At 36.3% G+C, this 26,102-nt stretch overlaps 1 pseudogene; it reads right to left on the bottom strand.

Annotated features, from left to right (window-relative positions):
* Window positions 1-15,339: 15,339 nt before the first annotated feature.
* LOC137764932 (small ribosomal subunit protein uS17m pseudogene) lies at window positions 15,340-15,734 on the bottom strand (annotated as a pseudogene).
* Between the last annotated feature and the right edge of the window lie 10,368 nt (window positions 15,735-26,102).

Raw genomic sequence — 26,102 nt, 5'->3', positions numbered from 1 at the left:
TCATACTATAAATGTGCCAGAGGCAATGCTAAAGCCAAGGTAGAATTGGTTATTTGCTTGTAAAGTCTAATTTGAGAGCTTAATAGATAAGCTGTTTTAAATCACATCACTTTGAAATGTGACATGCAGATTGTCAGCTTGGAATGTTTTCTTCCTCCTTCTTCATTTTCATTTTGATAAAATAATAATTGGTTCTCTAACATGGTTCTTTGGTCTTGAGATAACCACACCAACAGCTAGAAACAAGCATCAGGGCTGTTGGATATTATATTTTGATAAATCACTGTTTTGTGTTTGTATTTTATTTTTCAAATCGCTTCTTTACCCCGTAATAGATGAACACATTCTTTTGTGAGGGGAAAAAAAAGTATTTTTATGAATACAAGAATGTATCTAAATAGTCATCTAAAAATTGGAGACATAAATTTATATAGTGCTTGCAGGGAATCTTAGATTTGATTATGAAGTTATTCCATGAGTAGGTTTTGCCAAGATTATCATAGAATCAATGAACTGGACTTATTAGGTCATCATCTCTTACTAACAGTATAGAGTTTTCAAAAGCTTTATTAGGTGCAATTGTAAGTGGCTCAGACAAGAGGTTTCAATCATTTCTTTTAGAGATGGTTCCACAGTTTCAGAAATTTTTATTGGCAAGAAATGATTTCTGATGCCTAGTCAATGTGTCATTTTTCTCTTAGAACACTTGCAATCATTCCTGTCCTCCACCGCCTACCAACCACATGTTATTGGGGTTTTGGGGGGTTTGTTTTGTTCAATTTTCACACTTTTTTCACCCCGTAAATTTTGCGCACATGATCAAATACCCACACGAGAAAATAAAAATCAAAATTGGACAAGTTCGTCTGAAGAGGGATTAGAATGAGTTGAAGTAAACCATGGAAAGAGAATGTTTAGTTTGGCTTAAATCACTGCTATAATCACTTAAACATGAACAATAATCCATTTGGAAAATATCAGAAACTGCTTTATATCACAGACATATCATTAGGCCCCCATAACATTCCAGGAGCCTGCCCTTTTCAACCCCAACATATCCCCAGAGAGATTATTTCTATAACAATAGAAATAGAGATTTCAAACATTATTTTATTTTCTAATTCACAAAGATAAGATGGCATGGTAAGTGTATTGTCCTGAGCTCCTTCTCTCTCTGGGATGGAGGCTTTAAGAAATTATTGCAAGCCAATAGGGAGGTTTTCCACAGCATGTAGGAAAAAGCTCCTTGTGAGCCAGGAGTCCCATAGCAGGCCTTTTTTCAGCCTATAAACAATACAGCTAGGAGTTTCAGTGGGTTAAGCATCAGGCTGGAAATTTGTAATAACATGAGGTCTGATTCCAGATCTATAATTTACTGGCTTGTTGAGTGACAATGGGCACATAACTTCACTGACGTGTATTTCTAAAGTTTAGTCTTGAAATTTGTATTAGTTACACATTTGCTCATAGTAGAATATATCAACCCCCCAAAATAAAGAAAAATCTTAAAAAAAAACCTAATTTAAAACAAAAAGGCTAAGTAGATGCTCTGTAAACAAAAAATGCATACTGTAATTAAGTGGGATAAGCCACACATGACACTTCTAAAAAAAAAGGGTTGGTGGACACTTGAGCTATAAAATATTAAAATGTATTATTCAGCTTTCATACTTAAAAGTGTGGATTGCTGTAAAACCAATAAACAGACAAAAATATCAGATTTGTAACTCAGAAAAAAATTTTTTAAAAAAAGGATTTGGAGTATTATTGAACTGACATCATGATTCAATAGTTTCTAGCAAGAATTCTTACTAAATGATGCTGAAACATCAGTTTAATGTTTCTAGATAAGAAACATTTGTCTTTATCCAATGTTAAAATTATTTCCCTGTTGCTTAAAATGTTAATTTAAAACATTAAATAGAAGCATTTTAGATGAATGTGGAATCAGTGATATGTAGAATCTTTCTAAATTTCTGAACAGTGGAGGAATTCACAAATGAGAAGCTAAGAAACTATAACATTAAATGGAATTTCTAAATGTAATATATTAAAGTTTTATATAGTAATATATTAAAATTCTAAAGTAAACAAAAACTAAGGAAAATTTTACAAATTATATAATAAACCTGTGGTGTTACTCTCAGTTTATAAAAAGCTTGTTGAGTCCAATAAAAAAGACCACTCTCCACTAAAATATTGATCAAAATAAATGAGATTCACAAAATAAGAGAGTTAACCAATGTATTATTTCAAAAATTATTCTCGTCAGCAATCCAATACTCTTAAATCAAATACATTTTTTAAACAAAAATGTATTTTTCTGGGAAAGACCTCTCCTAAACTACTGATAGGCATATAAATTTTCATAAACTTTATGGAAAGGTAGAAATAGTTGGAAAAATTGATTAAAAATGTAAAAATTGTTATGCCTAAATTTGTGTATCACATGAATTCTACTTCCAGAAATTTATCTTAAAAAATTGTCAGAAATCCAAAGATTCACCATGAACATGTTTATTGCAGCATTATTTATAGTAGTTAAACCATTGGGAAAACTGAATGCTCATTTATAAATGTTGTGACTGGTTGTATTCAGGCTCATGCATAGGGCTCCATAATAGAATACTATGAACTCAACTAAAAATATGCTAAAATGGAAAAAAAGTTATGTAAAAACAGTTAAATTAGAATATAGCCTAATAAAATTTTACATACACAATAATGTGCTTTGGGTTTAAACAGTTACATAGATATATAAAATTTAAAAAAAATACTTGAAAAAAATAAATCAAACTATCACCCAATAGTGACTTTTTTTTCAGGAGTAGGATTTGGGGCTATTCTTTTTTTTTTTTCTTTTTATATTTTTCAAATGTCCATAATCAGAATTCAGAACTTTTATAACCGAGGAGAAAAACATATTTGAGACATGGTTTTTAAGGAGTCCTTATACTTATGGCCACATGATATCAAAGTGAATCAAAAATAAAAACTAAAAAAATACACATAGTACACTCAAATGATTGTTATTAATAAAATGTCTTTGCTTCACACAAGTGAAATTTGTTTTGTTTTGTTTTTTGTCAACATCACGTTTTCTGGTTTAAGCAAATATAACTCTATTGTGGAAGAAAGAAAATGTTTAAATGACCATAGTGTATAATCACTAATTCTCACATGCTTGCATAATTCTGGAAAAATAAACTGCATTCTCAAATCTCAGAATGAGACCATTGATGGATACCTCCCCAGACACAGGGATGATTAGTTAAGACACCTTCTAATTATTCTCTGAATCTGTGATCTTGATGTAACATTCTTCCATTAAGATCAACACCTTCTTCTTTTAGGAGAAAAACAAAAGTGGAAAAGGAAAGAAAACGTAGTTAGTTCATCCAAAGGGGCAAGGGCTGAGAACTGAGTCAACATGGGCAGATAGAGAGGAAGAGGAAATTTTTTGTTCAACCCTAGTTTATTATTTCTCCACCCAAAAACAGAGTATAAGTTAAACCGTGTGTGAAAAGGCAACTGGGCCCCAAAAGCAGCAGCAACTTCTTGACGTCAGATGACTTAACTGGTCTTTGCAAACGTGTTCAATTTGGTTCCTGACCCAGAAAAAAGATCCTTTTCTCCTACTCCCACACAGCATGCTGCACAAACACCCAGTTCTATGACTTTTTTGTTTCCTGCACAGTGACTTTTCATGCCTGCCTACCTGACTCACGATCTTGTGATTCCACCCCCAGGCCTCCTCCACTTCCTTTGCAGATGCCAATTCCTGCTCCAGGGGTTCAGGGACAGACCCCACTCACTCTGCCTAGAGAGGACACCCCTGCGACTAGCCCTGAAGTACAGGTTACCTCCTCAGTGTGAGATTAAAAAACAGAGGAAGGATACTATTTTTATCAAGTCAGAAGTTTAAAGTGAGCATCACATCATGTAAGGAGGGTTTTCAAGAAAACTTCCAAATAGCGTGGAAAATGTTCACAGCCCTGGGCCCAGGCTATCCTATGAGAAAAGTCAAGTTTGACTTAGTGGTTGTTTACCTTCATTTCCTACCAACTCTGTCCCCTGTCTGTGGCATTATCTGGTACTGTATCACCATAGGTTCTCCTTACCTTGTGGTTAGAGAATCCTGAGAAGTGTTAGCTGATGAAGTTTAATCATCTCTCTGGATATTTACGTTTAAAGAAAGTCGTCTTGGACACCAACATGAATTTAAGATGGGAAATAATGAAGATAAAATGTTGGATTGATAAGCAGTGCTTCTGGGCAAGCTCACTACTAGTAATTTTGCTGAACTAACCATCAAGTGTTTACTTAGGACCTAATATACTCTTCCTCCTGCTCTAGTTTCCAAAGGCACATTGTTATGTCTGACTTCCCAGGCTTTTGTAAATGGAGGTTTGCTGCCCACATCAACATGGAGAACTTAGTGTAGGGCTGTAACGTATCTCAATAAATGCATGAAGGATGACAGAATGAACATATACATGTGTGAATGTAGGTAATATGTATGTAAATATATATGTATTTATGTGTGTATATGTATTAGATGTGCAGATACCTCATGTAGACAATTGATTTTTTTAATCCCACATTTAGTTTATTGAAGGGCTTATTACATGGCATATAAAAACAATTGTATTAAAGTAAAAACTGGTGGTCTGAATAATATTTCATCAATGATATCATGTGTGCTTTTGTGAAAGTAACCTGATCTCACCTTCTCTTTCCTTTATGTCTATAGCATCCCTTTAAAAAGTAGGAAAAGGTGCAGAGTCATGAAAAGTCACTGGTTGGTACTGAATGTGTTTCATGAACTACATTTAAGTCAAATTTAAGGTGATAATAGTAAGGAAAACTGTGCTTCCTTATTTCAGGGGGACAGTGTGCCTGGTCTGGCTTTGGACCATTGAATACCTTTTAGAGGAAAGAGACCTGGGGCAGGGTATAACCTCCACATACACAGACTGATGTTCTTTGAATGCACTGAGGGGGAAAAATGTCCAGGAACTGATTGTTTTTGCATCTAATCTCCCACTTTATATAGAGAGAAAGAGTATTATAAATCATGGTGTTTCTATACAGGTCTGCTACTAACAAGCTAGTTGACAAACAGCTCGATTCCTTTGGTTTAAATATATATATATATTTAAATTTTAAATTACTTTTATATACTCCTGAATCTGTCAGGGTCTCAAAATGAAACTCGTACCATATTCAAAATTTGATATCTACAGAAGGGTTTCTTCATAGACAGACTATTTGCAAAGATTCACTGTAGGGAAAGCAGGAGAGATTGTCTGGGCTGGTGTTGGCACCAGCCCTAGGCTGGTGACAACTGAAGAAACCCATAAGGAAGAGCCTGTAGTTACAACAGCCAGTACTAGTGACTCTTTTGATTAGCAATAAATTTTTTCCCTTAGTAAAATAACTGATTGAAGCACTCCCAAAGTCTCAAATCCATTTTAAAAAGTAGCTCTCTGCCATTGAAGGTGGATGAATGTAAAACTGGAGTCAGAATTGGATGTCACTGCAAATATTCTGGCCAAAATGAAGGCAACAGGCAACTATTTGCATATCTACACTACCTGGAATGTCTCACACTGGGTCCTAGAATATACTTAATAATACTGTGATCCAATTTATTGTTAAAATCTCTTTTGATACCTTAGGCTAAATAGTTTTGGATTAAGCTTTATTGCTAATGAGTAATTATGAATTAATGAACTATATAAATTCCATAACTTTTAAAATTGTGTTAATCTCTATTTAGCATAATTGTGGGGAGGCACTCATGTCATGTAGGGTATTGAAACTGGAATACAGTCATTATTGAATTTCTTTTGCTCAAAAGGTTTATGATTGGGAATGGATACAATAACAATGGGTTATTTTCACTTTTTAAAAAAAGATGGGCATTTCGAACAGTAATAACTAACTAATTTATTTTAAAATGCTTCTAATATATTTCAAACACTTCCAGACTCATTTTAACAGGAAACCTTGTAGAACAATTGAAAACTAACTGGCGCTCACAAGCTTCATTCTGTTTCCATTCTGCTGCCCTTAACGGACATTTCCAAAATTTTGGTGCTTTTTTTTTTTTTTTTCCTCTTGGCTTCAAAAGAGCTGCAACACCAGTTTTTATGTGCAAAGCTTTTCAAGACGCTTTAGTCACCAAGTCCTGATGGAAGCATAATATGTGAGGACATTGCCACTGGCTGCCTATACAGGGGAACCGAGGAACTAAATGATCTTTAAGATTCAGTCATCCCTAAAATTGCAGCACGCTCCTGATTTTTTTTCTTCTGTTTGGCCATCTGTTCAGTTTTTATTTTTAATCCTTTATTACAGTATAAAAGAATCCACAAATAGAGTTAAGATAGGAAAATCAAGACCTTGAGTGACTGAAGTTCCTGCTCTAGATGCGATATTCTGTTGAGACTCTGAAATATATACAAAGACTACTCAAAGCTTTGCTTTCTCCACCCTACGAAAAAAATAAGTAGTTTCATTAACTAGGAATTTGTGCTTCTCAAACTTTGGTGCGCATACAGATCCCCATGGGATCCTGTGAAAGTGCAGATTCTGATTTAGTAGATCTGGGGGGAGGCAGGGCCTGAGATTCTGCCTTTCTGACAAGCTCCGAGGTGATGCCAAAGCTGCCAATCCCAAGGCCAGACTTGGAGAGAAGCATGGTTCTAAACTATTGTCCTCCTATCTTCATATCCAAATTTAAAGAGATCTTGGCTTTCTAAATGTGAATCATTCTCTGTACGTTCTTCCAGTTCCTGATTTCTAAAAATAAAATTGGACAGAGAACTGGAAGGGGTATTTTAGATTCCTGAAAACTGGATTAAATTAAGGTCAGAAAAACTCTTTAAAAATGCAGTTCAGAAGGTCATAAATTCTAGATCACTTTCCAAACCAACCCTTCTCAAACTGAAGTTGGTTCCTTTATGGGATGATCTCTAGTGTTCACCTCTCTTGTCCCTCTTCCTAAAAGTACCTTTTCTCCCCCAATAATCTGCCAAATTACTGCATCCCCTCAGTTCTCCATCTCTTCCCCTGCTTATGTATATCCCACAGAGGTGCCCTTTCATATATGTAGACACAGTGGGTGAATTGTACTTTAAATAGGAAAGAATCTTTATCATTCAGAGTAACAGGAAATCCCAGACCCAGGGCAATATGTATGTGATATCTGAATACACAATCAGACCCTTTGAATAGCATTACATTGTAGGAGCAACAAACATGGCAGAGTCCACAAAAGCTGTCTTTTTCAGAGTATTCACAATGCAAATGAGCCATGATGAAGGAGAAAATCTGGTTAAAATCACTCACTAGATGGATACGCATACCCCACTTTTTATATCTTCCATTTCAATTTTTCAATTTAATGGCTGGCATCTGTTAGAAAAGAAAAATGTAATGGTTAATGTTGTGGAATTAAATCCGTAGCCTCCCAAATTTATTAGAGGCTTCCCCCTTCACCTCCAAAAATCTGATACACTAGTTAAAATGCCTAGTTTTGCTTTTAAACAGAATCTGGTAGTACAACTTGGGAAAGATAATCTCTGAAGTCTCTACATTGCTCTAGGAATATCTGACGATCAGAAAAATGATCTCTATTTTGGGGGTTATTTACTAATAGCATTGTAGTCTTGTGGAAAATACTACCACCACCTACTGGCATATATTGCACATAAATTTGAAAAAGCTTCTAAATCATTTGAACAGTGCCAAACAAGGGCATGGAGTAAGAGAATAATTATTGTCACTTTACTGAAACTTAAATTTCAAATTTAGTCAAATAATTTAATTTGCTTTTTGAAACTATGATAACATTTACTTCTATCACCTGAATATGTGAACTAGAAGGGAGAAAAGAGCAAAAACCACATATAGGATGTTTAAATAGAAAGAAATAAGGTATTTATATTGTTGAAATGACACTTGCCTTTGCCTTTCACCTGTTGCTAAGTTCATGTTTGTTTTTATTGGAGATTTATTTTATCAAACCCAGAAAGAAAAGAAAAGGGAGGTTTGTGTCAATGTAGCAATTCAAAAAGACATTCACACACATAGTTTGCAAAATTCTTTACAACCAACAAAAAATATTTGAAGCAGAATGTAAAGATATATACAAATCCCCTTACAATTTCAGCAGCTATTTTGATAAAGGAAAACAGCTGAAAGATTACATGTACAATAAGCTTTTAGAAATTTTTATTCCACAGTTAATGCTCATTAGCTTTTAGGTTAGCATTAAATCATTTGTTCTTCTTTACAATTTCCCTTGGGAAAGAATTAAATTCTCATGTTATTTCTTCAGTGGTTATTTTGAATTTATCCTCAGACAATCTAGTCTTCAGTACTACAAATTTCCTACCTCCAAAGAAACTATTTCTTGCATAGAATCTATTTTCTTGTTCAATGGTTTAATATTTTGCATCAATGAGCTAGATTCATGAAAAGGATATGGGATTAAAAGCATGAGTTTTCCTCCCAAAACTTTACTGTGATACCCCTATTTTTTAGACTTATAGAATGGACAGTGTTTTATTTTAATGATACTTATAATGACATCTGTATGTACATATAGAGACAAGGATACATTTAGATAAGTACACCTAATGACAATATATTTATATATTGTCATTATATTCAAGAAACTCTTTTGGAGGGTGAACATATACTTTAAATAAATAGAGAAAAAACTTTAATGTCTAATTACAGTTATATATGGAAAGTAGACATTATTTTTGTTATTTTTTTTCTCATGGATGTGAAAATGTTTATAGACCATATGGTATCTCATTCCTAATTATCCTATTTAAATTATAATCAGCTCCCTACCAGCTTAGTGATTGTTCAATGACCTTTTGAAAAAAAAAACATTATTGTTCCCCCAAATACTGTTTTCTATTACATTGATAATTAGAATTTATTATGAATTATTGAATTACCTGCACTGTTGAATTGTTCCTTTGATAGCCCAATTTTTGCTTATTTGCCTACTGTCTCACTTTTTGATATCTGACGCTACTTCCCCTCCATTTACTCCCTCAAGAGAGAGTCATTAAATCCCTACAATGTGCCCCACACTGGCTTGGAAGAGCCGACTCTATGGTTGGTGTATGAGGCACACAAGCCCTTTGACTGGTTGATATTTAAAATAGAGTGATGGAGAAATACAGTAAACAAGTAAAGCAAGAAATAAAAGAAAAGGACACATTATTACAAGTGAAGTGAAATGTGAGGGAGCAATCAGGTAAGCATCTTAGCTGTGGCCAGAAAAGGCCTCTTCAGCAACATGGTCATTGAGCTAAAAGAGAGACAGGAGCCCAATCACAGAGTGAAATCTTACGTGATTGATGAAGATTACCTGTTTGAGGTAATTAATTAGCTATCAAAAGGTATTAAAAATATACCTATCTTTCTCCTATTTTATGCAATATACTTATGATGAATCTATTATATTTCCAAAATTCAACAAGATTTAAATTAGTATTTTCAACAAGAGTTGAGCTGGTATCTTCATCAAAATTTGAAAGATAGTGTTATGGCTGAATTGTGTCCCGCCCCACAATTCACATGCTGAAACCCTAACCCCCAGTGCCTCAGAATGTGACAGTATTTGCAACAAGTAGATAAATAAATCCTGAAGATCTAATGCACAGTGTATTGATTATGGTCAACAACACTGAATTATAAACTTCAAAGTTGCTAAGAGACTAGATCTTAATTGTTCTCACCACAAAAATAGATATGAAAAGTATGGGAAGTGACAGAGGTGTTAGCCATGCTATGAGATGGAATCATATTACAATATATAAATGCACCAAATCAATACATTGTACACCTTCAGCTTATGCAATGCTACATGCCAATTATATCTCAATAATTTTTTTTCTAAATTTTGAAAAGAAAATGATGGCATTTGGAGATAGGGCCTTTAAAGAGATAACTAAAGTAAAATGAGGTCATGTGGACAGGCCCTAATCCAGTATGACTAGTGTCTTTATATGAGGAGAATATTAGGCCACAGATACACACAGAGGGAAGACCATGTGAAGATACTGGAGAAAGACAAAGATGGCCGTCCACAAGAAAAGGAGAGAGGCCTTAGAAGATATCAACTCTGCCGTCACCTTGATCTCAGACTTCTAACCTCCAGGACTGTGAGATAATACATTTCTGTTGTTTAAGTCCTCTAGTCTGTGGTACTTTGCAATGGCAGCCTTAGCTAATTACAGATAGGATTGCAAAGCATTGATGGTGGAATGAAAGGGTTATGTTAAAAGAGGGTATAGTCTATGTGAAAGAAAGTCAAGGAAGAAAAAAAGGGTGCTATATTAAAAATATGAATAGTTAGTTTAGGTGGAAGTGTAAAATGAATGGAAGGGGATAGGGAAGACAAATTTTGAAAACCAGATTGGCGTTTTATGAAAGAAAATCTTGATTGTCAAGCAAAGAAAACGATTTTAAATATTTTTCCGAAAGTAAAAAAAAAAAAAATTCGAGTATTTTTTCCCCCCAAATAAATCTTACACAAATCTCTGATACATAGAACAGGTAAAAGCAGAGCTACTATGGTTGGGGGGGAGAGAGTGGCATCCAGAACCTAGCCCCTCTCAATTTCTCTTGACATCACCACATGTCCAAGATTGACACCTCAGGGATTGATGCAATATTTCGAAAACCACTGGAATAAAGAGTTGAACATTTTTAGTGTACATCTTGAGTCACTATAGTATTTTGTGGTAAGTTGTATTGTTGTGCTCAATTTCTTGCTTCCACCCTATCCTGTAAAAGAATTATACAAAGTTATCCACCACCAGGTGACGTGCTATACCCTGTCAATGAGAGGGGTGCATATCCCTGCCACAGTAATGCTGGGTTTAGCCATGTAATATGGTTTGGCCAATGTAATGTGAGCAGAAGTAACATGCACGCATCTAAGCAGAAGCTTTAAGAGCCATCACACATTTCTGCCAGCTCCCTTGCCTTTTTTTTCTCTGCCATAAGAATATTATACCACAAATGGCAGACGCTCCCTCAGCATGTGTCTGATATAGGAAGACCCATGGAGCACTAGACAACCATCATGTGTGAATTGAGTAGGAAACACATGTTATAAGCCACTGGAATTTGGGAGCAGTTTATAATTGCGTCACACCTGACTGACAGAGTGTTTATAAAGGAAACCAAGTGAATCAAACTCATCAAAACAAGGGAATATTTTTGCTCAAAACTGTGTGTTTAGCAGGTTCTAAATTGGACTACAGTGAAAAATACAGAGTTGATAAACATTGTGCATATATACACTGATAGACATGGTAAATGGTATTAGAATTGTCTATAATTCCCTACTCTCTGTACTCCTTTTCATGTAACCTCATCTCCACCCACAAAATCTGCTGAGTGGGGTCTACTCAACCATGGTACCACTGCTTGGATAAAGATGGGTGGACTCTGTCTGAATCTGTCACTTTTAGGGGGTAACTATAGGCTGGACAGGAACTTGGGGTGTTTGAGCTAGCTCGATTAAATGTCTTACCTTGGGAATTTTAACTAAAAGACCGAGAGAGAATTTTTATAATGATAAGCTAAAAAATCACACAGACTCAAGGCTAGGGCAGAGCATTGTGAAGCCTTAAGCATAGTGAAATGAAAATAGAGAATTTGTGGGCACCAATTAAGAGAAAGACAAGAAAGAGAAAACCTAAAGGAAGCAGTGAAGGAAGCAGTGATGTTCCTCGTTACTGCCTCAGGTCCTGCCCATGGTGAGCCTGAGACAGACTGGGACCTGGAACCCTTTGCTGAAGTGCTTCACCTGGACACATGTCTCTCAAGCAACAAAATACAAAGAAACTATGAGGGCCTAAAAATAACCACATGCATGCCCAACTGAGGCAAATCATGAACAATAAGATACAAAAAGGTCAAAACCCAACTGTCACTTCTGATGTGGCAGAAGGAAAAGCAGGGTACTGCCCATGATCCCTGCACACAGCACCACCAAGGGCATGGGCAGACCACCTAAGCACCCCTCTGGCCCAACCCACCGATCTGCCTGTACCCTCACCCCATTTAAGGAACCAGGTCGCCCCCACTTGGCGAGCAAGCAAGTGCACCTGTTACTTCTCACTCCCTCGTGCTGCATCACAAGTCCCAATAAAGCCTTTCCTGAATTTCTAGTTTGGCCTCTTATCAATGTCTATGGATTAAAGAGTCCAAGAACCCAGTTCTGCAACAAGCTCTGAGTTCCCTTTTCCTCAGTGCCCAGAATACCTCTCTGTAGCTTTAAATGGCTGCCCACCCCTTTTGGTTTGAGCTCATTTGAGAGGGATTCCTTTCCTTGATGCAAAACAAAAAAATACAAATTTGTTAAAACACCAAGCAAATGTAGGGATGGCCCAGAGTAGAGTGCTGATATTAAAAATAAAAAAGAGAAGAGTGGTGGATTTGGAGACTCAGAACCAGTGTGTAGAACTGACTGGCTACGTGGGTAATGAAAGGCAAAAGTTAAATGTTTCTTTGTTGTTCCATATTTAGGTGGTAACAATATAGGAGAGCAGCTGGAAAAGAGATGCCAAAGACAATAAGGTTAGTTTGGGGGCCTCCTGAATGTGATGTGAGAGACTGGAATATTTCACTGGAGATGTCTCCTAACCAGTTGCAAAGGAAGAGCATCTATGCCAAAAAAGACAATAACCCGTTAAGTAATTATTTGCCACAGTATGTTTGGGACTACATGAAATACAAAACTAGGACCCTAAAACTTAGTTATTTTAATGTCTCACTTTTTATAGGTTTGTGCAAAAACTGTCTTATTCCTTTGCTTCAATTAAGGGGCTATCTTTGTGTTCTTATGAATTTTTGAGCAGGTCTAACTAATGATTGAAAAACATATTGAGGTATTTTAGAAAAAAAACCCTGGACTTTATAAAGGTGTGTGGTGATTCCTTGTTTAATCCATAGTCTCCAAAAACTGGTATGGCAAAGGGAAAATTTTATGAACTAATTTTCATAACTTCAGTGTTCAAAATTGCAATCATGGCAGCCTCCCAAGATTCAAAACAACCAGATGAATACCCTAAGACTAGGTGAAGGAATTAAGGCAAAGTTTAAGAGAGGGAGTTGATGCCTGAAATAAGGTTAAAGTAGAGAAGAGTTCTGAAGCCTTATACATTTCCTAGAAGTGGACCATAAATATGGCTCTGAGCATTTTTGTGGCAAATGCAAAAAGGGAAATGCAATTAGTGTTGGTTAGGTAAAAAATAACGTATCCTCCAGGCAAAGAGAAATTTCCCCCATGGCTGTTAAATAGAGACGATTGTATGATATACAGTAGATAGCAAATGCGTCTCCACATTTTACAATAACCTTTAAAATATTCCTTCAAAATAAGTGGACAGAATATCAACAAATGCAAGTCTACCAGGAAACTGATTTAAAGTTGCCAGGTTTACAACTTTCCAAAGGACAAGTTTAATAGCTAAATAAATAGAACCTTGAAATTTTATTTCTATCTATTCCGTAAATACTTCTACATCCTGTTTCTCTAAAATTCTTTTTGATAATCGTTGAATTCCAGATTGTTTTCCCTGACAAGTTCGAGGGTGCTGCCCTGCTACGTGTTGATCAGTACAGAGACATAAGCTTTCAAAACGAGCCAGGTGGGGCTAGAGAACACATGCTCTGAGGCCATTGTACCCTTCTGAATATAAAATGGACTTTTACTGATGTTTTTTCTTACTAAATAATTTTGGCATGATATGCCATAGGCGTCTTAAATTTCTATTCTAAGAAGCAACTATGATCATTTTATCCTGGAAAATGGTGGAAGCATTGATGGCCAGCAAGACCACAGAGTCTGAGAAAAGTCCTTAGAGAATGTCTGACTTGGAACAATACAACTTCCTGTTATATTACCCATCAGTTGTAAAGCAGAAACCTTGACTATTCAATAAGCAAAATGCTTTTCAGGCTTATTAACTGAATGTCGAAGAATGTCAACCAAAAATAATGGCTTACGCTTTGGAATAGTTAATATGTAGCCCTTTTTGCTGGCCATAATTAGATAGCAGGGTTGGTTGATGTGGCAATTTAGGAAATATATTCATTTGTTAAAATGGTTCCGAGTTAAAATCGTTTCAGATTGTCCCCTTTAAGCGTTCTACACAGAGGCCTATCACAGCTTTGTCTTCATAATCATCATTAAATTCAGTTCAAATACTAGTCATGGGAATTGTTATTTGACATTTATTTATTTTGCAATTTATCTCAAACTGATTTTACTAGGGGAAAAATGCACTAAGGAAGTTGATCTGCTGTCTCAGCACTTATTTGTTTACAGAAAATTTAAGTGTAGGTGACCCTGTTCTGGTCGGAAACTTTACGATTAGAGCTCTTTCTGCCTCAATGAAGAGTACATGTACTTTTTGTTTTTCTTTTCAGCCTTCACCAGATTTTTAAGGGAAACAAATTAAGGCAACAAGCATTTATTAAAAGGCCAGATAGGGGACATACTTGGATCTTTAAAATATCCAGTAATTTTAAGTTAGGAACTGATTCCTATGAGATAGCTTATCATTTGATATGCTAGCATGGCACATTTGTTCCAAATAAAATGAGCACATTTAGGAAAATTGTAGGTAGAGCTTAAATACATATAGGCTAATAGCAATCCTTATATTAACTGTAAATACTAAATGCATTGATTTGGATGTATATATTCAAAGTAATACGAATGCTCTTGGGTATACTTTTATCTTTCTTTTTAACATATATAAAATGGGATCCTACACATCTGTATACATGCATATTAATTCTCTTAGAAAAAAACCAAGATTTTCTCATCATTTTGATTCTTCTCCAAAATTTTGTTGTTCTTCTTTGTGACTGTTTTCCACACAATCCCATTTTATTTTGTTTGGATCCTTACGCAACCAAAGTTAGGGTATTGGTATGTACTTTAAAAAGACAGATTACCTTACTTTTGAGACAAAAATCTACCAATAACCATCACTTTCTCTTGTTCAATTTCCAAAGCTTTCTCTATAAAATAACCTTTTCACAAATAAATATACATTCATTTATTATTTTGCTACTTAGCTTTATTTAGGTTTAATGATATTAATTCTTCCCTAATCATGCCTTTTTAATGAAAAATTATAACAAGGCCTTTACTTCATTTACTTTTAGCTATTTCATAAATACCAGAAGAGAAACTGGATGGTTTGTGAGGAAATTTAGAAAAATTTTTCCATAAAGCAAACTTAGAAATCCTTCCTTTTGGCTCCGTCTTCTAATCCTCCTTCACCGTGTTGAAGAGAGATCGAGCTTTTCCAGGTTTTTGGTTAGGTGGGTGGTTTCCAGACCGACTGGACTCTCCAGGTAGGCGATTACCGCACAGCCCTTTCCGGTCACTGGATTTATGACTTATCCAACTTTGAAAATGATCTCAGCCAGTTCATGCTTCACATGCTTTGTTCGCGGGACAGGTAAAGCTTTGAGAAGCACAGTATCCCCATTGGTGCACTGCTGGAGAACTTCGTGAGCAAAGTAGGTTTTTCACTTATTAAAATACTTTAATAAATAGGGATCCAGAACAAGTCTGGTCACTCTCACTTTAGCAGTTTTTTGCATTGCTGTCCCAATCACCTTCCCCACGACCCCCATTTGGCATGGACGGATGAACGAGCTATTGACATTATTTGGCTTTGGTCACCTGGAGGGCTCCCTACGCTGTGGCGCTTCCGGCCCTGGAATCTACTTCCATCTGCAGCGGTGGCACGCGGCCGGCAGTCACCTCCCAGCTCCTTCCATAATCATTTCTGATGCATGAATTTTGGTCTACTTCAAAAAAACAATACAAAACAAAACAAAATTGTAAAATAAATAGAAAAGTACTGATGACCTATGAAGTCAGAGTGTGAGCACACAAGTTACAGAAATATGTTTTGAAAAGGAATTAAAAAGTTTAGAGAAAGTTATTAAAATAATTTCAATATAATCAGTCCATTTGAAACACAGAAACAGATGAACCAAAAAATATCAAGTTTTATTTTTCTAACTTTTTACCTTTTCTGCATTTATTGCTCATTTTTTTAAAAAATTTATTTATTTATTTATTTATTTTTGGCTGTGTTGGGTCTTCGTTTCTGTGCGAGGGCTTTCTCTAGTTGCGGCAAGCGGGGGCCACTCTCCATCGCAGTGCGCAGGCCTCTCACTATTGCGGCCTCTCTTGTTGCGGAGTACAAGCTCCAGACGCGCAGGCTCAGTAGTTGTGGCTCACGGGCCTAGTTGCTCCGCGGCATGTGGGATCTTCCCAGACCAGGGCTCGAACCCGTGTCCCCTGCATTGGCAGGCAGATTTCTCAACCACTGCGCCACTAGGGAAGCCCATATTGCTCATTTTTAAGAAGGCATTGGCGCTTTACTGGTGTGAAGATGCAAGATTAGAGCATAGGTATCAAATCGAGGTGGCTTGGCCAAATCTGGTCGAGAGAAGTGTTTTGTCTGACTTGCACAAAATAAATAACAAATTTATTTTAAAATTGAACACGATGCCAACGTTTAAAAATTAAGGCACTTGATACATTTAATATTGTAAGAAAAATCCATAATTCTGAGTTTTTTTGAAAAAATATAGGCCAGCTTGCAACAAGGGGCATGGCAGCCATCTGCTAGAGCTGTATACAGGCTGCTCATTTTAGCTGGGTGCTGCTCCCCGGGTAGCCAGAGCCCCATCTACCATAAACACCTGTCTCCTGAAAGATTTTAGTTTCTGCCTCCTGCGATAGTCTATGATCCAAAGAATACTTATTTCTTCTAGCAAAAGATAGAATCATAGTATTTTCTTATTTCCTTCCTGGCAACCTTCCCACCCATTCCCAAATGATAATAATATAACATGGAAGTAAAACAAGGAGAAGTGTAAAATAACCCATTGTGAGATAAACAGTCGCTCCCATGCACTCCAAGCACATCGTCTTTTTGCTTGATAATTCAGCTTGAAATGAAAATCAGTGAAAAGACCAACTATCTTCATGTCTTCCTTAACCTAGGCTTACACGAGTTCTTTGAAAGACAGACTTTCCAAAAGGGTGACAGCATCTCGGGTTGTGCAAACCTGCAGGCTAAACTACAGATGGTGCCATTTAGCAATGGCCAAATTGCTAGTTACGACCTTTTGAAAAATGCAGGGTTTATCATAGAAACATTGACAGTCGCCGGAATACCATGTCTCTTTTGGGCATTGTTTTAACAAATGCACTTGAAAGAAAAATGTTCTCGGTTAACTACAGTTCCCAGAATACCTTGTAGAACATTCGGTCTCTAGTGATCATAAAATGGCATAGCCCTCTGCCTCCTCTGACAGAACTCAGGGGAAAGTGAGCAAATGCATTATACCATGTGACGAACTTTAAATTATGAAAAACACTAGTGTGTAGTTTCATCGGAATTTGCATTCCGCTGGCAGGAGATAGATCTGAAATCTATTTTTATCCAAAGGATCTTGTTAAACTAAGATTGCCTGTTACTATATGTAGTTCTTTCATGCAGTAGTGCCTGATGGTACTTCTTATAAACAATAGAGAATAAATCCAAACAAGCTGAAAAATGTTTATTGCAAAATACTGTAGTTCAAGGAAAATTACATCTGCATGGACTGCATATTTTGGATGCAATTTATGGTGCAGTTTCTCTTCATTAACCACATCTCAGAGAATTTTCAAAGCATCAGTTTGCTATTATTAACATGTACTTAAAATAACAATACAGAAAGCGTCAGGATTAAAATAAAAGGTTAAGCGTAAAACGTAAGGTGCTCTCAGTGTGTCTACATACATGCAATTCCTTAGAAATTCAGCTTTTTAATTAAAGTGAACTAGACCTTACCTAGACCAGCTAGATTACTAAGTATCTCATTCTACTCTAAGTATTCTCCTTAATAAAAGCAGACGGAATCCATTTTGTAAGAAAAAGTGTAGTATTAACCATCGTTGCTTCTTTTATGTAGCTAAACACATAAAATTATTCTACAGCATTTTTCATTGGAAAGAAACAGTGACAAAAAGGAAGCTATAGCATTTGAACTCGATGGACATTTTTCTTCAATTACTCTACATTGTAGATATGTATTTGGTTGGATGCTTGATTGTTTTTGTTTATTTTTTTGCCATTTATATATATTGTCTATTATTTTACAGCTAGAGAGTCTTAAAGGAAAATCTATATCAATTTTATTTACAAATGCATATAGCATTTTAAACCATTAAAAGCTAAATGTGAACACTATTAATAAGTAAGTCTCTGAAAATTTCAATATTATACTATCCATGTGTCCTCTCTAATCATTCATACTCAGATCCTTGAGGGCATTCCTTGCGAGTTAGTGGAAGAAGATGGATTCTAATCTATTACTTATATGTACAGTTTCTATGTATAGTATAATGAAAAGTTCGTTTTCATTCAGAATTGAGTTGGAGAGAATTCCCTGGAAGTCCAGTGGTTAAGACTGGCACTTTCCCTGGTCGGGGAACTAAGATCCCACAAGAAGCCTCGCAGAGCAGCCGAAAAATATATATATATATATGAGTTTGAATCCAGCTGGTATTTCCTAAACTCTGTGATGTTGGGCAAGTCAGTTAATCTGTCTGAGCTTCAGTTTTCTCATCTGAAAAACAGGGATAAAAATATTTACTTCATAGAATTGTTGAGAGGGTTAAATGTCGAATCTATGCAAAGCACACATTACAGAGTCCAACACACAGGAAGTACTTTAAAAAGGTAGAGGTGGTTATCATTATTTCCTCTCTGAATCTAAAGTACTACCAAAAGGCAGTCCAAGTCAGCCTGAATTTGTATAAGATGCTGTTTTAAAATAAGAATTAAATTTGAAATGTTTCACTTTTTCAGCTGTTACCACTATGTTTTCAAACTTCCTAGGTAGGCATATCCTACATCTCTCATTGATTAAGCCTCCAATCCCATCAGTGGAGGACTAGCCCTGCCCTGCATGGCCCTTGCCCTTGCAGACTCCCTTGTTTGAGCTTCTCAGTTTTGTCACTCTAAGTGAATTTCTAGTTACACTTCAATGATACTTTCTTTGATGCACAAAGACGGAAATACTCACAGCTTCTCTATTTTTGCAGCGTCAAACTCTTCTCAGTGTGTCTGTTGATATTGCTTCCTTCACTATAAGTTACTTGAGGGGTACCTCAGGGTGTTTCCCTAGCATTAATACATTACCTACAAGTTGCTAGAAGAGAAGCAGCTAGATTATTTGAAAACTATGCTATGAAAAAGAAAGTTTAACTAAATGGAAGTTAAACAATGTTAAAAGCAAGTTTTGCAGTGTAAAACCACATTTGTTTTATGGAAGGAAGAGGTGCAGTTTGTTTTACTCTTCCTTAATCCATGATTTTCATATCAGAACTCCTCCATAAGTGTTGCTGGTTCAGCCTGCCATGGCCCTCGTCATGTAAGGCCACCGTAGCTCCAGCATCAGCCTGGGTCTCGGCCTCTGCTTCCTCTCCTCAGCAGCGTGGAACAATGCCCCAGGCCATCTTCCCCAGCCCTGCCCAGCACCGGGTAATTCAAGCACTGACAAGATGCAACTCCACCAATCTAGACCATGTTTAAAAATAACACTCCTAATAGAAAAACGTCACTGCAAATGTGAAAACATCATATGATAGCCACCATTTTTTCCTTATTTATTGATGACCTAAAAATAAGCATTTTGTTTCAGTAGTTCCAAAATGTTCACCCATGTTGTTTGCTATTTTCTTGCTAATACCTATTCATGTGATGCTTTTCGGCCTTGCCACTCACTGACACACAAGCTAAATATACTGCAGAAAGTCAGTCATCACGTGCACACTGGAGATTTTGGTGACTGAACTTTACTTTGGGTGGGGGGATTGAAGTTATAAATCAGAATGTTTTGAAAGCAGCTAAATCCTATGAAATACTTCTAGAAATTCCATGCCAAAAATAGACTCCAAGGGAATGTAAAGTGTAAGAGTCTGGAAGTCTTTGTGAATATTATGAATGTTGTACCATATTCATGTATTTTGATGCAAAAAAGGAATTATTTAAAAGTAAAAGTCTTGTCGTAACAGGTTTGAACTCAGATGAATTCAAAGTCTCAATACTTTAGTTTTCTGTGTTCTCTTCTGTGATTTTTTTCACAAACCAGACCAGAGAAATCTCACTGATCTTCACTTTAAAATAAGATAATCTGATCTATTTCTCAATGCACTTTTATTTGATCAGTACCCATGTAAGACGAACCCACATGCTCTTAACCTTTTTCTTGCTCCTACCTCGTGGAGCCCTTTTTAGCCTTGTAATATGTGCCATAATAAGGACTCAGAAAACAAAAATCCCCACTTGTTCCATTTGCTAGCTAGCGCTCCAATCTTCAAGGCCTATCACTAACCCCAAAATTCTAGCGCTGAAGTTAAAGCGGGTCACCTCCAGGGAAAACCACCAGCAATTTCATTTTTAAAATATATTTGATTTTCTTTTCCTAATCTTCTTCCAGCCTTTCTTTCTTTTCCTTTTTTTTTCCCTCTTACACTGCTGCGTGCTTTAATTTTGCTTTCAGTCAGTAGTTTAAAAACTTTAGCTTCTAATAACTGGAAAAAATGGTTATTTAAAGATAAATGCAACTTGCTTAACATGCCAGGCTATCATATGCTCAGTGCTTTGAAGCTGCAAATTAATGACGAGCAGGAACAGTGACTATCTTTCAGAGGAAACTGACCTCTTTCTAATGGCACATCGCTAATGTCATCTGTCTACTGCATCTCATTATGTGAATTTCACGGAGTTAAAAAAAAAAAAGTATCTTAAGGCTGTGCACAAATAAAAAGGACCTTCTAGTATTAAGCACTTTGAAAATTTTTGATCTCTCAAAATACCTTCCTTAGATACTGCTTCCCCCTTTTGTGCATGGCACGCTGCTTATGTCATCTATTCTCTGTGACTAATTATGTTAATTTTGTGCCATAAAAGTAACTGAAGGCTGTTAAGAAATAAAAGCTTTTGAGTGGCCTTATTTCATAAACACCCCTTTTGAGCAAGGCGCATTTAGTCATATTTGCAGTAACAGAAAGAGTCTTGTGCTAAAAATACAACAAAGGCTCTTGAATATGGCCATTTATTCCCACTTTATTAGGTAATTTATGAAAAAGTATGAAGGGAAGCCTTTTTGTTACCATAATTTGCATAAAGCTGGTGCCCCATTAATGAGATAACTTCCTGCCTTTTGTGTATCACCAGCTGGAAATAGAAATGGAGGAACTTTTCTGTAGCCCAATTACTTAACCTGCTGAGTTCAGAGTTGGAAAGTAAACAGGATTCCTATCTGCCAAAGAACTTTATTTTGGTTCCTCTAACCTGATTTTTTAGAATAAAAATAATTAAAAGAAGGATGAACACCAAAGGCTAAAGCTAACTAAATGTCAGCAAGGCCATATGTTAGAATGTATATTTACCTCCCGAGAAAATTACTTACTTAATAATCATATTTTCCCCTTTGGAGCACAGTTGTGGGTTTACCTTTGCTGTCATTGGATCAAATGAGTAACTTTTGATCGTATATATGAACATATGGGACTATACATATGACAAAAAGAAAAAACTGTGAACTAATTTTAGATTTTTTGGAGGGGCATTGAAGGGGGCAATGAATTGCATTGCGATTTATTACAGTTATGAATTGCAGTGTTTCAGCAAAAGATATTAACAATATTTCAAAATAATAATCATTCTATGCTACTGAAAAATACCTTGGAGATACAATAAATATTAATCAAGGTCCAAAACACGCTAAGAAGAGTACATAATTTTGCCATGAGGGGTAGAAATTCTACACCTACCATAAAAGCATAGAAGAATAAAATGGGGCAAAAGAAGAGGGGTCATTCTGAAGTCACAGCTTGTATGTACATATGTGCACATACACCCATACCCACACATACATGCCCACCTGCAAATACAGTATTAGAAAAAACTTTGTTAACTCCCCACAAACATGAGTCAATGCAAAGAAAAATTCTGCTTATCAATAAGTGCCTATATGATTTAATAGAACCTTTGAAAGTGATAGTCAAATTAAGCTATTACTCTTTTTTCTCTCCAGTTCCTAATGCCAGCTGTATAAATGTAGCTCCAGATGACACATCGTAAAGGTTGTTCAGTGGTATGTCAACACAGAAAATAAAACAAGAATAAGACCAGAGGGGCAAAACCACCGTCTTTGCTTAGATTTAACAATAAACTAGAGAAGTGGATGGTTAGCCCTATGATCTCATCTTCTTTTAAAATAAGGTCTTGAACACTCAAATTATAATAAGAAGTCATCTTATAATGAGGTCAGAATTTCTGTTTTTCTGTATACCTCATAACATCTTGGGTAAATTGCATTTACTGAAATAGTGGAAGTAGTTGCAAAAGCCTTGACAACTATCAAGAGCTATCAAAAACTTTGACAACTATCACCATTCAAATGTGTTGTGTTTTAACTTGTAAGGTTAAGCACGATCATGAATCATTCTACTTATATCCTTATTCTCTGGACAATCTTCTCTGCAGTTAAATGCAAAGCCTAGATTCCAGTGTGTGAGACAATTCCTCTCCTTAGGAGACTCCTTTCACCTACACCTTGAATAGGAATTTATTAAGCATATTTCGTTTAACCCATCAATTATACCAGGGCACCATTTCCCAAACATAATAACCTACAAAATAGTTTTTGCATGATACGTTTACCTTCTATGCCTTCTTAGAGACCAGTGAATCCAATGTGAGAAATGCTATTCTAGGAGAGTAACTTTCTTGTTTGAAGTCCACTGCTGGGGAGTTATTTCTTTTCAATTGCTTTTATAGTCTAAAGTTTGTTTTAAGAGAATTATAAGTAGACAAGGAAAACAAGTATTACTCATCCAATCAATGCAAATTGTCTTTGTTTTTAAACATAGACGTATGGAAAAAAGCATAGATAAAAGGCTATCAAGAATACCCTGAAATTCCAAACAGTGTCTCCAAGAAGTTAGCAAGAAATTGGTTAGTCTGAATAGACACTTCCTATTCCGCTTTCGTCTCACTATCACCTGCGAAAGAAATATACCCCACGTATTGGTCACAGCCTTCCATTTGTTTGTAACTGGACTTGTGACAAAATCTGTAATTTAGATTTTCATGAGAGTTAGTCATGTGAACCACTGAAACACAGAGGAAGAAAAGAGTGTAATGGGTAATCCTTTAAAAAACAAAAAGACGAGGGCAAACTTAATTAAACTCAGTGGCCAGAATGACAAAGCAAAACACATAACTGTAATATCTTTTAGTTTAATGTTTTTTGTATCACCAATATTTTATATTCTAGCCACACTACTAAAATTTCTATATTCTGACTCAAATTTTTCTGATGTAGACCTTAAAATTAGTTGATCTTCCAAAGTTTGAGAGTTGAATGAAGCATTTAAGCAAGCTCTGTATAACAGTTAGGTAATACACGGTATTCAGTTTTAGACTATTAATTAAGCAATAATTTGGGGACATATGAAACTGATCCATTTAATTCTTACCTTGCAGGGTAGAAGGCCTTAGGAATATAAAGATAGCTCTTTCTTCCCTTGCCACCTCCCTAAAATTCATATGAACTCTCCAAAAGAGCTCAGAAAAAGAAATCAACAATCAGCGTAAAGTTAACGCACTGCTAAAGCTATGTGAAAGTATTGAGAAATTTATGGGGGAAAGTTTGAATCAACAAATATTTTCTATATTCCTACTGGTAACTCCAAGGCCTTTTTTTTTCCTCTGTTCTTTTTTCCCCTCCTTGTCTGTTACAAGTTATGATGTGTGGATGAAGCCTTTTTCCCATGCAGCAATGACTGTATACTGAGATTTCAAGGGGCTGTTCATGACAATCCCATTTTCTGTGTAATTTCATGGTTGTCTTCTTGAATGAAGATATTGGCTGCTCTGAAGCAGGGGGTCAGCCGCTCCTGCTCCCTTTCAGTATTGTTCCGGAGTATGTTTCCTTTCAGCTGATGAAAAGTAATTCATCATTTACACCCCTGAATTCTGCCAGCATTTTTTGAACAACTTTTCTTTCCCTGTGGTACCTTAGGCCCATGAAAGAGATAAATAGGTTCAATACAACACTAGGCCCCAGATCCTGGGAGCAGGTTAGGCCTCTGAGGCCCCGAGCTGCCCCTTTCTCATGATAGAGTTTGTCACCTTTCTACCTCTAGAAGTCAAATCCTGTCGACTCAGCCATCTTTCAGGCTCTCTGAAGTGGCTTTGGCACCCACTGGGGCATGTGAGCTTAAAATTGATTTTTTTTAAGATCTGTCAAGTTCCCTTAAGGGACAGAGTTGACAGCCAGCAGGCCTCAACTATCACAAAGCATTCAATGTGTAAAAGACACCTAAGGAACTTCCTTTGAGGGGCCAAAGGGCTTCAGACTTCATGACACATTGAGAGGGTGCCGTTGCTAAGAAACTGGCTTCAGGCGATAGGATTTTTCCTGCAACTCTGCCACTTTGGGAAGTACTTTAAGCTACCTCTCTCCTTATGGCCGAAGACAACATCAACTATTACAAAAACAAGATACGAAAAAGATGTTAGATGGAATCATTACACGGTTCTTCAGACTCCAACTGCCTACCATTTATGCAGTTTGGGAATTAGCTAACGCTAGTATTTGCACCGCCTTTTAGAAGAATAGAGCACTAGGCAATCTAAACTTAATCAAATAATATCTGGTATTTGTTTTAAAAGTAAAGGATATCAACTCTTTACAAATCTGGATATTATAGAACATAATGCAGAAATAGATCACTCTTTCTCAACTTAAACAGTGACTGACTTAACACTTCGGTGATAACATGATACTAGTGTTCACCTCCCATTTGTAGAAAAATAATGCTAGAGCAATTACAGCCAGCTGTTTTTTCCTGACCTAAGTCTACCAGATCAAAGACTATTTAATTCGGCTTTTTATTTAGCCATTTCTCCTTATTTCAAATGTTCTCTCGGAAGTCAAAATAATAGGGAGAGGATTTTGCTATGTTATTTTAAAGACTAAGGAAGTGTTCTTTCTGATATTGATTTTTGAACAGCTTTAGTATGGCAAGCCATGTTTTTGTTCTAAATAAAGAGGAAAACAACTTAGCCTCTTTTAGCGACCACAGCATAACCATTTTCTTTAGCCAAACCATTCGTGCACAGCAAGCGCAGCACCCTTTAGAAGATTAGTGATTTCTCAAAAGAAGTCACGAGACAGATTTTCAAATTCAATTCCAACCTGTGTGGTTTGAAGGCTGTGAAACTTTCAACAACGATATAAATACTGCATGTGTCTCTCTCTCTCCCGAGGCTGGATTTTACCAACTGGAATGTGAAAGGCCAATTGTATAAGCAGGTGTAGGTCTGAGTTGAAAGGATTTGATGGCATTAATCTCCCTTTAAGAGGTCTTGTTTTCATGGGCTGTTGTCAAATATAGCTGGGTTGTTCTGTGACTGTAACTGCAGTTATGTATCCCTTGTCATAGAGAAGTGCTCTAGCTTTTGAGGGAATTTCTACACGACTTTTCCAAAGACAGTGCCAGTGTTCTCTATTCAGGGAGGCAGTATGGTAAGGTGAAAAAAATACAGGCTTTCGTGTCAGACATTCCCTAGGTTTGAATATTGGATTGCAGGAGCTGTGTTGCCTCAGCAAATTTATGAAACTTCTCTGAGACACAGCTTTCTTGTGCATAAAATGAGGACAACTACATCTGTGGATTAGATGAGGTTAGGCATGGAGATACCCAGCATAATCATTGGAATGGAAACTCAATAAATGGAAATCATTATTACTCGGAAGGGCCAAATATATTCCATGATTTCATGGTCTTTGGCACCAAAGCTCAAGACATGATGGATATCAGGAATTGTGGACTTAAATAAGCAATTTTCCTTCTAAATCCAAACACTGAACATGTTAACCTCCAGACTAGAGAGATTATTACCTAGGGCTAAGTCAAGACAGCCGTGATAGTTATGAAGCAGGTAGCC

This window comes from Eschrichtius robustus, chromosome 5 (genome assembly GCF_028021215.1).
Source record: "Eschrichtius robustus isolate mEscRob2 chromosome 5, mEscRob2.pri, whole genome shotgun sequence".
In the NCBI taxonomy this organism is placed as follows: Eukaryota; Metazoa; Chordata; class Mammalia; order Artiodactyla; family Eschrichtiidae; genus Eschrichtius; species Eschrichtius robustus.
This window is presented reverse-complemented; position numbering and strand designations above follow the sequence as displayed.